Source organism: Macaca fascicularis, chromosome 7, assembly GCF_037993035.2.
Source record: "Macaca fascicularis isolate 582-1 chromosome 7, T2T-MFA8v1.1".
Taxonomy (NCBI): Eukaryota; Metazoa; Chordata; class Mammalia; order Primates; family Cercopithecidae; genus Macaca; species Macaca fascicularis.
In genome coordinates this window covers 116526430-116537995 of record NC_088381.1, presented here as the reverse complement: position 1 = coordinate 116537995, position 11566 = coordinate 116526430, and the positions used below count along the sequence as shown (strand labels likewise).

General features: G+C 36.2%; 1 pseudogene; it reads right to left on the bottom strand.

Moving 5' to 3' along the window:
* Positions 1–9420: 9420 nt before the first annotated feature.
* Positions 9421–10399, bottom strand: LOC102126176 (large ribosomal subunit protein eL6 pseudogene; annotated as a pseudogene).
* Between the last annotated feature and the right edge of the window lie 1167 nt (positions 10400–11566).

Here is an 11566-nt window from a genome sequence, read left to right as displayed (position 1 = left end):
CTCTTCTCAATCCTGTGTGAGTTTCAGGGACTGTACCCTATAATGTTGTTTCTTTCCCTGACTGCAGCTGGTTTCCTCACATGGCTGTGCTCATTAGTACGTGGCTACAACTTGCTGGTGGTATCTCTTGAGTTTCCACTCTATGCAGCTTTCTTCTTTCAGAGACTTTGTCCTAATAACCCTCTCCTTTGCTCGTCATGTTGTCAGCTTAGTCTTTCCAAAGAGAGACTGCTAAGGTCTACTTCAGTTCTTAGTCCCTGCGCTATAACCTGGAAACAGTCTCTAGACAGTATTGTGGAGCAGTTGTGATGCTCACCTTTGTTTGACATCTCTCAAAAATGTGTAATGTCCAAAATCCTGAAAAGTATTGCTTTATATATATGTCTTCCAGTTTTTAAAAAAAGTCTCAGAAAATAATTTAAATCTTGTGTCTGTTTTTTCATCCTGGCTAGAAGTAGAACAAAACGTAGTATTTTACATTGTGTTTATTCAAGTGCATAATAGATTAATTTAAACTTATGTCAAGTGAGGAATATATTTTAGAATCATAGGTTAAGAAGAGGTATCTATATGCTTGCTTCAGATTGTTTGCATTTAATTTTGTATTCCTTGGTATTTCTTTCTTTTCTTATTTGTTTCTGGTGATTATATATCTTTACTATATATATACTTTACTATATATATATATATATATACACACACTATATATATAGTAAAGAGGTGGGAGATATTGCATACATAATAAAAAATAATCTTAATAACAAGAATCTAAATGACTTGAACCAGTATTAGAAAAGGCTGGCTTTATTTCCTTATGAATTTTATGTAATTCTTTTCTTTCACCTATATTTCTATGGAAACTCTTGAACAAATTATAATGGTGCCAAACTTTGAAACCCTGGTAAACTTGTCCATTTTTGATTAATGGCTCCCTCATCCACTGCCAGTGAGGATTCTGCAGACATTAATTTTTATCCAGAACAGCTGGTTCTTGAACACAGGTGCAGGCTGTTTCTGCCACATAATCTAAGATGTATTAATAAAAGAATGATGGTTTAACTCTGATGCTATCAAAAAGTCAATTCAATGCTTTCTTAAAGGAGAAAGGATAAATGGCTCATAATTTTGTTCATGTTGTTCAATGTCTTGTTTTATCTTAGAGTCCTCATACTTCCAAGCACATGATTATTTGGTGTGCTGAAAGAAAATTTTGAGAGAGTTAAAATGATTTTTGTAGAAAATGGTCAGAGTATTCAAATAAAGGAGGCTCAAATTTGTAACCATTCTTAATTAAACAGATCTAGGAGTAAAAATATTTATCCTTGTGAAGTGCAAACCATTTTTAACAGAAAATATCAGTTTAAAATTTTAAGACAAGAAACACTCTGCTCTCCTTGTGATTTAGAAATTCATATCATCTTTACTAATGATTTATATATTGATTTTTATCATTATTTGCTTGGGTAAATTACTTTTGATAACCCAATATGGAAATGGAGAGATTATGTACTAATAAATACATACAGTCATACAATGATTAATAAAGCATCAAATATAGAACTAAAGAATAAGAAAATACTAATAAAAATGCATAGGTACTCTACATTTGTTATAAATATGTTATGTTCGGCAAAATAATGTTTGCCATAACATTTAAGGGGAAAGGAACGTTCCATTTTGAGCAGCAAAATAAAGGAAAAAACCAATGGAGCTCATACACTCAGGTTCAATTCCAAGCTCTACTACTTACCACATAGTGGTTGAGTGATTATTTAACTCTGAAAATCCCAACAATTCTTATCTTAACTTGGGGCTGATATTTTCTATCCCCCAGAGTTATTCTGGGGAGTAAATGAGGGAATATGCATGTAGTGTTTATTAGATACTCTTCACCCATCAAATATTACTTTTTTATTTACAAATTCAGAGTGGTATAAATAAACATGCCTTATTCTCAATTAACATCAAGGCATTCATTCTTACAATGGACTTTTTATGATAGTTTTTTTTCGTGAATTTCTTAAACGTCATAATAATTTAAACATTTATGTCTGTATTCAGTAAAGTACTATTATTAAAGTAACAAAGTTACTTAAAATCAGAACTATTGAATAAACCCACACTGGGTAATAAGCAGAAGTGAATTTTTGCAAACACAAGAGTGTATTCACATCCTGGTTCATCATTTTCCAGCTGAACAGGAAATGATTCAAATCATATAGTATGCAGTGGTCTAGTAGCATTATTGATTTGCAGTTTGGAGGAAATGTTAAGTATTGTATTTATTTCTAACTGTAAAATATGCTTTTTCTAAGTTTTCTACTTATGGAAAATTAGGTAATATGTGTGTGAGTAGTACCTCACCAACAGCTTTATAAAGTTTACTTATTATTGAAATATAAGCTAGAGAAGTCACTTATATAACTGCTAGCTTGAATATCCAATTTATCAACATTTTTGTTCTGTGCATGAAAACTTATTTTTTTCTTAAAATACTTTATAGTTTTTGTTAGTAGGGAAACTAAATGACCCTAGAAACATTATATGCTCAAATGGCAATAGGGATTAGAAGAGGTAGAACTCTTCAGAGAAAATGTTGGTTTTTACTTTCTCCTCACTTGCAAATTGAGCTTTGCTATTACTTTAAACCTTTCTCCATAGTAAGAGCTAAACTGAATTGGCATATCAGATCCAGAATGAGAGTAAGAGAGCTTTCCAACATACCTCTGCTGGCAAGCAGCACTTAGGCTAATTTATACTTCCATGGCAATTACTCTGGTATTGCTGACTCTTCTTGGATTGCCAACTGATGATACCCGCCAGCCTACACCTGTAGACACCTGCTGGCTGAAAAAAGAATCCTTTGAAAAGTCAGCCTGTGGAAAAGAGTGTATCAATTCTGTCTACTAGGAGTTTAACTTGTTTTTATTTTATTGCAGTTTCTACATCCTTGACCCATTTCTTTCTTTCTTTTTTTTTTTGAGACTGAGTCTCGCTCTGTCGCCCAGGATGGAGTGCAAAGGCACAATCTTGGCTCACTGCAACCTCCGCCTCCTGGGTTCAAGCGATTCTTCTGCCTCAGCCTCCTGAGTAGCTGGGATCAAAGGTGCCCACCACCATGCCCGGCTGATTTTTTGTGTTTTTAGTAGAGACAAGGTTTCACTATGTTGGCCAGGCTGGTCTTGAACTCCTGACTTCGTGATCCACCCGCCTCGGCCTCCCAAAGTGCTGGGATTACAGGGGTGAGCCACCATGCCTGGCTTCTATATCCTTGACTCATTTCTTATGTTATCTTTTTGTTTTTGTACTAAGCAGATATAAATAAGAACAAAACATTAAGGGATCACTGAGAAGCAGCCTGGAGCATCTCATTCCCAGTTTCAGGAATTTTCGAGTTGTGCTAGAAACCGAAAGTTTCTTCTCAGAAGAAAGAAGACTTTCTTCTGAGAAGATGTATCGGTAGGCATACAATAAAGCTCGATTCCTAGGGTAGATACTTGGCTAGAAATGGTAAGTGTATTGATGAGAAGCTCTAGGTATTGGCTATTTGCTAGGGTTTTTAACTATTTTTTTTTTAAATGCTACTATTTTGAAACCTAAGTGGTTCATAACAAGGTTTCTTATGTACAATTTTTAAACATAACCTGAGATCAGTTAATTATTTGATGAACTTTATCCACTTGAAATGTACTGTTTCCTGTATTTCATAAATGTAAGAGAAAGAACAATTAAAATGTAAAGCATTTTAAGAGGAATCGTGGTATGATTAGACTTTATTGAAACCTAAACACTATTCTTAAAATGAGTAGACTTTGGTTAATTATAGCAATCAATAAGAGAAAGTAGTGAAATAACCCTTGCTTACATTCAAAATCTCTGTGCCCTGACTTTCATAACTTGCTTAAACCAAATAATTGGTTAGTACACTGCATAACAAGAAGAACATTATAATGAAAAATTTTCTACCTATGAAAGCATCAGTTTGCAATGCATGGAGTCACTCTAAAAGAATTGTGGCAAAACTAATTATTATGACAATAATGTTTTATTTCTCTAAACCAAATTGTAAAAACAAAGATATAAGCCCAAGAAAATGTTTTGTCAGCAAAAAAAATAATGCCTCATAAATCAAATCTTCTTGAGCGGTTAATATTTCAGATAACTTCAAAGAAGGAATGTGGTGCATACAGTGTAATGCAATGGAACTGAAAAAAACTAGCCTAGTCTAACATCAAGGGCATAAAGCATGACGATAGCATGAGAAACTATGAAGGAAACTGCTCTCTCTTCTACTTTTCTAAGCAAATGGTGAATGGTAAAGTCCACGGCCGACTGTTTAGATTGAAATTCCAACTCTGCCACTTACAAGTAATGTCATCTTTGACTAGTTACTTAAACTTTTTGTGACTCAGTTTTTTCATCCATAAAATGGAGATATTCAAAGAATTAAATTGGCTAATAAGTGAAAAGGTTTTAGAGTAGTGCTTGTCACATACTAAACTCTCCATTAGTATAGGTACCACCACTATACACACTTCCACAACCACTTCCACAAAGAGACTAATTCCAAGCTGCCGTCACAGACCAGTGAGCAGGGTGACCCCTGGGACTGTTTCAGGGAAACATCACATGTGCATGAAAAGCCAAAGACCACAATCAAGGGTAGTAATGAAAATATTTTTTGTCCTCTAAAATTAAGGCATATAAGAGAAAAGGTGGAAGAAGAATACGATTCAATCTGTAAAAAACTATTTGCTTGAATTCACAATGGTGGGGTGGGGTGGGCTTGGCATATGAATTCAATGTTTAACAGCTGACCCATGGCCTACAGGTCCTACTCTACAAGGATCTCAGTGGAACACTGAGGCTAAAGCAAAACTGGGAATGTTTCTAAGGTGGAAATATCTTTATTTGTAACTGCACTGCAGCATTTAGCTGGGAGCATGATGGATATGGCAGCCAGGGTCTATTCTATAAAACTTTTATCTATTTTGATATTATACTGTGCTATTTTTCCACAACCCATCTCCCTCCTTCTCCTTACCATGATGTTTCTATGAATTGCTATCAATCTATTTATAAAATGTGTTTCTATTTATCCCTGAGAGCAACGACGGTAACTTTATAATGGTTTAAACGGGAGAGAAATTCTTAGTGTTTACAGGAATACATCAAGTTCAACACAGTATGGTTAGGGAGCTATCAAGATCTTGAGCTTCCAGTTTGCTTGCTAGATTAGCAGACCGGTTGGGTGAAATGTTGACTTTTACATCTCTTTTTCAATGTTGAATAAATCTAATCTTTTCAACTAAATACATAATAAGGACTAAGTGATTCTATTAGCAGCTATGTCAGGTGACGGTGTTTCTTTTCATTGTTAGTCCTTGGACAGATCAATAAACGCTTTCTCTAACTCAAAATATTTGGTCCTTTAAAAATATTTTATATAGAATCATGAACTTGATATTCCATTAAAATAAAAGCCCCAATCAATATATAAATTTCTTTTCTTTTTTGAGATGGAGTCTCACTCTATCGCTCAGGCTGGAGTGCAGTTGTGCGATCTCGGCTCACAGCAACCTCCGCCTCCTGGGTTCAAGAGATTGCCCTGTCTCAGCCTCCCAAGTAGCTGGGATTACAGGTGCTCACCACCCTCCTGGCTAATTTTTATATATATTTTTTTAGTATAGAAAGGGGTTTCGCCACTTGGCCAGGCTTGAATATACAAATTTCAGTGAGGAACAGAGTAATTTCATTGTATCTGCTGACACTCTTTGTTAGTCTTTTTAGTTATTTAAATATTTATATTTTACATTTGATATGTGATAAATGTATATAGCTCTTACAACCTAGAAGTCAAAATATACTTTACATTTACATGGAGAGAAACAACTAATTTGTAGAGGAATAAAAGGTACATAAAGTTACTATTAACATCTAAAAAGTGACTCATTTACCCATTTTTATCTTATGGAGTGTACTATCTCTTTGATTTGAAGGGAATACAGTGATTAAATGTTAAAAATGTTAATTTATACTGCTAAACGATGTTACCTGCGTAATATGTTAAACTTATAGTTAATTAGATTTTGTAAAGATAAGGCATAAAGAACTTAAAGTGAGATGATACACCCTCAGCCTCTGCTTAGAATGGAATACCAAACAGGGGGGACATGCCATGTAATATGGTAGATCTTTAAACACTGAAATAACTATTGCTTGGATTGTGGCTTAGAACACTACAGGAGGAAATACTTCATGGAGATAAAAGAGAAGCTTAGGTGTTTGTCTCAGATGAATGTGTGAAACTGCAACTCAGCTCCATTTTCTCACGGTATTTCTCTATTGTGCAGAGACTAGAATCTAACAATAGTATTTTCTGGGCTATTTGGCTGCTGGGGTTCTGAATGTGACCAAGGTTTAGAAATGGGATGCCCTTGCATGTGATTTAGAAGACAGACGTGAGGTGGGGGATGGGAAGAAACAGGGCTCCCAGCATCCATCTAGTTGTTATAGATCATAGTAGGCATCCCCTAGTTAGGATATTTTCAACTCTTGTCATTTCCTGGTATTGTCAGCTTTATCTTGGATGTCTGGAGCCTGTAGCTTCCTGATATAGGACGGTCATATAGCTCTGCAAAAACTTCATAAATCTTCATGATCTATATTTTCAGCCCTCTCCAAATTTGTGTGCATTTAAGGAACCAATACCTTAGTAAGTAGTTAGGTTTTTTTATTATTAGAAATGTTCAAGTGGTTGCTGAATGATCGCTACCACAGATATTGAGGGAATCATTGGATTCGTTAGTTTCTGAGGTCCTTTCCAATTCTGAGATTCTCCCTAAACAAGTTTCTTTAGATATGTCTCATAGTAAGTCAATGCTAGTTCGCTGAAAAGTCTTCTGTTGTGAAACAATTTGTGGATTTGGTTAAACTCCAAATAGTAATGACAATGAAAGCTTTAAAAGATCAACAGTCACCAGAGCAAAGTTATTTGGAAAATTCCATATTCAATTTAATTTTTCTTCTCTATTCTTTCATTATTTTCCTGAAGGTTAAAATTTTATTGTGATGGGTTCAGATAAAATACAGGAGTCCTAAACTGTATGTTTCATATAAAAGTCTGAGAAAAATAAATTGGTTTTAGCTCTCCACACCAGCAGACTTACTAATTTTTAATAAAATACCCATACAGTTTAATAAATAAATATGCATGTGTGTATATGGTAGCATTAATGTTGAATTTTTATTATTTGCCAAACTCGTCATTTACCTGCCTGCTGATTTCAAGTCATATTATGTTACAACCTTTTATATTAGGTGGCATGCTACTTAACTGCTTTGTTGAATTTAAAAATCTTTTAAATCAATGCTTTTTCATTTAGCTTGTATTCATTTAATTTGTGATTTGTTACTTGACAGAATTTAAATTTTCTATTCAAAACCGATTTATGAAGTAACTTGTTTGAACTGCAATTTCTGGTAACATATGATTTATTTGTTGATCAAATACTGCAGTGAATTTGTTTTTCTACTAGTTGATGAATAGTGTTACAGATGGATATGAGCTGATACATGAAAATGTTCTTTATAAACTGCAAATAGTATAAGAGATTGATATTTGCAAGATGTACAACCTTTTTTATGTGCATATATTGCTTTAATTTTAATAATTTGAAAATTCTTACATAATACAGTAAAGTATACTAATATAATAAACACCTTTGCTCCTAATAGCTAGATTTATCAAACCAGAACATTTTACCATCTGTGCTTCAGATACAATAGAAACCATATGTTACAGATACATTTGAAGTTTCTACCTAATAATTCCTCTCCTTCCCCAGAGGAGGTTGGTGTTTGTTTTACATATTATATTTACAATACACACACATTTTAAATGAATATATGTATTATATGAAAGGTAAAGCACTAAATAATACTTTTTTGATTAATACTATTTATTTTTTTTCCATAAGTTATTGCAGTATAGGTGGTATTTGGTTAGATGAATAAGTTCTTCAGTGGTGATTTGTGAGATTTTGGTGCACCTATCACCCAGGCACTATATACTGTACCATATTTGTGGTCTTTTATCCATTGCCCCCCTCCTACTCTTTTCCCCAAGTCCCCCCCCCCCCCCATTGTATCATTCTTATGCCTTTGCATCCTCATAGCTTAGCTCCCTCGTATCAGTAAGAACATAACGACGTTTGGTTTTCCATTCCTGAGTTACTTCACTTAGAATAATAGTCTCCAAACTCATCCAGGTCAGTGCAAAAGCTGTTAATTAATTCCTTTTTATGGCTGAGTAGTATTCCATTGTGTATGTGTGTGTGTGTATATATGTATATGTATACACATACATATATATGACAGGATTTTTTTTTAATCTACTCGTTGATTGATGGGCATTTGGGTTGGTTCCATGATTTTGCAGTTGTGAATTGTGCTGCTATAAACATGCGTGTACAAGTATCTTTTTCGTATAATGACTTCTTTTCCTCTGGGTAGATACCCAGTGGTGGGATTGCTTGATCAAATAGTAAGGAATCTCCACACTATTTTCCATCGTGGCTGTGCTAGTTTACATTCCCACCAGCAGTGTAGACATGTTCCCTGATCACTGCACCCATGCCAACATCTACTGTTTTTTGATTATGGCCATTCTTGCAGGAGTAAGGTGGTATTGCATTGTGGTTTTGATTTGCATTTCCCTGATCATTAGTGATGTTGAGCATTTTTTCATATGTTTCTTGGCCATTTGTATATCTTCTTTTGAGAATTTTCTATCTATATCCTTAGCCCACATTTTTTTTTTTTTTTTTTTTTTTTTTTTTTTTTTTTCTGAGACAGAGTCTCGCTTTGTCACCCAGGCTGGAGTGTGGTGGCGCAATCTCGACTCACTGCAAGCTCCGCCTCCCTGGTTCACGCCATTCTCCTGCCTCAGCCTCCTGAGTAGCTGGGACTACAGGCACCCGCCACCACCACGCCCGGCTAATTTTTTGTATTTTTAGTAGAGACGAGGTTTCACTGTGTTAGCTAGGATAGTTTGGATCTCCTGACCTCGTGGTCCGCCACCCTCAGCCTCCCAAAGTGCTGGGATTGGGATTTTTTTTTCTTGATGATTTGTTTGAGTTTGTTGTAGATTCTGGATATTAGTCCTTTGTCAGCTGTAAAGATTGTGAATATTTCCTCTCACTCTTTGGGTTGTCTGAGTACTCTGCCTCCCAAAGTGCTGGGATTGGGATTTTTTTTTTCTTGCTGATTTGTTTGAGTTTGTTGTAGATTCTGGATATTAGTCCTTTGTCAGATGTAAAGATTGTGAATATTTCCACTCACTCTTTGGGTTGTCTGAATACTCTGCTCACTGTTCCTTTTGCTGTGCAAAAGCTCTTTAGTTTAATTAAGTCCTAACTATTTTTCTTTGTTTTTATTGTATTTGCTTTTCTTTCTTTTTTTTTTTTTTTTTTTTTTTTTTTTGTACTTAGCTATTTAATGAGGTTCTTAAGACATTTAGAACACCAATTTGTGAGGATAAATTCCATTCGTCAGGGCAAACACAGATCGCAGGTAGCCCTGGAGCTGAGGAACAGCTTTGATTTTTGGTAGAATTTGTGAGTCCACAGCTTTCTGATCAATCTTGCGCTGCTCTGTAATCTTGTATTTCTCTTTCTCTGTGTCGAAGATCTCACCTTCCTGGTGTCTGGGCTTCCGCAGCTGCTTCTTCTTGAAGTAAGCATCAGTAAGATGTTTTGGGATTTTGACATTGCTGATATCGATTTTGGTTGAGGTGGCAATGACAAATTTCTGGTGTGTTCTTCGTAGAGGAACTCGATTGAGGACCAGAGGTCCAGTCACAAGTAAGAAGCCACTAGCCAGCTGCTTCAGGAAAACCACCGTTTTGCCCCTGTGGCGTCCAATGAGGATGATCAGAATGGTCCTGGGGGTAATGCTGGCTCGCCGTTTTCTCACGTGCTGACTGAAGGGTTTTTTGCCGTGGCTCAACAGCTTTCCAGGCACGTCTTCAGTAGGATAATATCTAGGCATTTTGCGAAGTTTAACCACCCGGGTACTGCCGTTCTTGTCACCACCAACTGGTTTTGTAAGAGTTGCAAGAACCTTCTTCTTTTTCTTTTCAACCTTGGATTTAGTGGCTGAGTACTTCCTCTTGTACATGGCCTTTCTAGAATACATGGCAGATTGGGAATACCTGTCAATTCCTCTGACAAGGACAGGGTTGCGGCTGCAATGGGGCTTCCCCTTCTTGGGCTTCTTAGCCTTGAGGTTACCCTTTTTTACCTTGCCACCAGCATCGGCCTTCTTGGCTTCTGGTTTCTTCTCTTTAGTATCTGGTGTCTCAACTTTTTCACCCGCCATCTTGCAAGATGGGAAAGAGTGTATTTGCTTTTCGGTTCTGGGTCATGAAATCCTTCCCTAAACCAATGTCTAGAAGGGTCTTTCCAATGTTATATTCTATAATTTTTGTAGTTTCAGGTCTTATATTTAAGTCCTTAGTCCGCCTTGTGTTGAATTTTTTTTTTATAGATGGATTCTTGCTCTGTCACCCAGGCTGGAGTGGGGTGGTGTGATCTTGGCTCACTACAACCTCTGCCTCTGGGGTTGAGGCCTTTCTCCTGCCTCACCCTCCTAAGTAGCTGGGACTACAGGCGCCCACCACCACGCCCAGCTAATTTTTTTTTGTATTTTTATTAGAGACGTGGTTTCACCATGTTCGCCAGGATGGTCTCGATATCCTGACCTCGTGATCCGCCCGCCTGGGCCTCCCAAAGTGCTGGGATTACAGGCTTGAGCCACCGCACCTGGCCAAGTTGATTTTTTTATAAGGTGAGATGAGGATCCAGTTTCATTATCCTAAATGTGGTTAGTCAATTATCCCAGCACCATTTGTTGAAAAGGGTGTCCTTTCCCTACTTTATGTTTCTGTTTCCTGTGTCGAAGGTCAGTTGGCTGTAAGTATTTGGGTTTATTTATGCTTCTCTGTTCTGTTCTATTGGTCTATGTGCCTATTTTTATGCTAGTACCATGCTGTTTATCAATTCTTTGGTTAGGTATATTCCTGAGTATTTTATTTATTTGTTTATTTGCAGCTATTGTAAAAGGGGTTGAGTTCTTGATTTGATTCTCCACTTGGTTGCTGTTGGTGTATAGAAGAGCTACTGATTTGTGTACATTAATCTTGTATCCGGAAACTTTGCTGAATTCTTTTTATCAGTTCTAGGAGCTTTCTGGAGGAGTCTTTAGGGTTTTCAAGGTAAATGATCATATCATCATTAAACAGTGACAGTTTGACTTCCTCTTTAATGATTTGGATGCCCTTTATTTCTTCTCTTGTCTGGTTGCTCTGGCTAGGACTTCCAGTACTATGTTGAAGAGGAGTGGTGAGAGTGGGCATCCTTGTCTTGTTCCTGTTCTCAGAGGGAATGCTTTCAACTTTTCCCATTTCAATATAGTGTTGGCTGTGGGTTTGTCATAGATGGCTTTTATTACATTGAAGTATAATCCCTTATATGCTGATTTTGCTGAGAGTTTTAATCACAAAGTA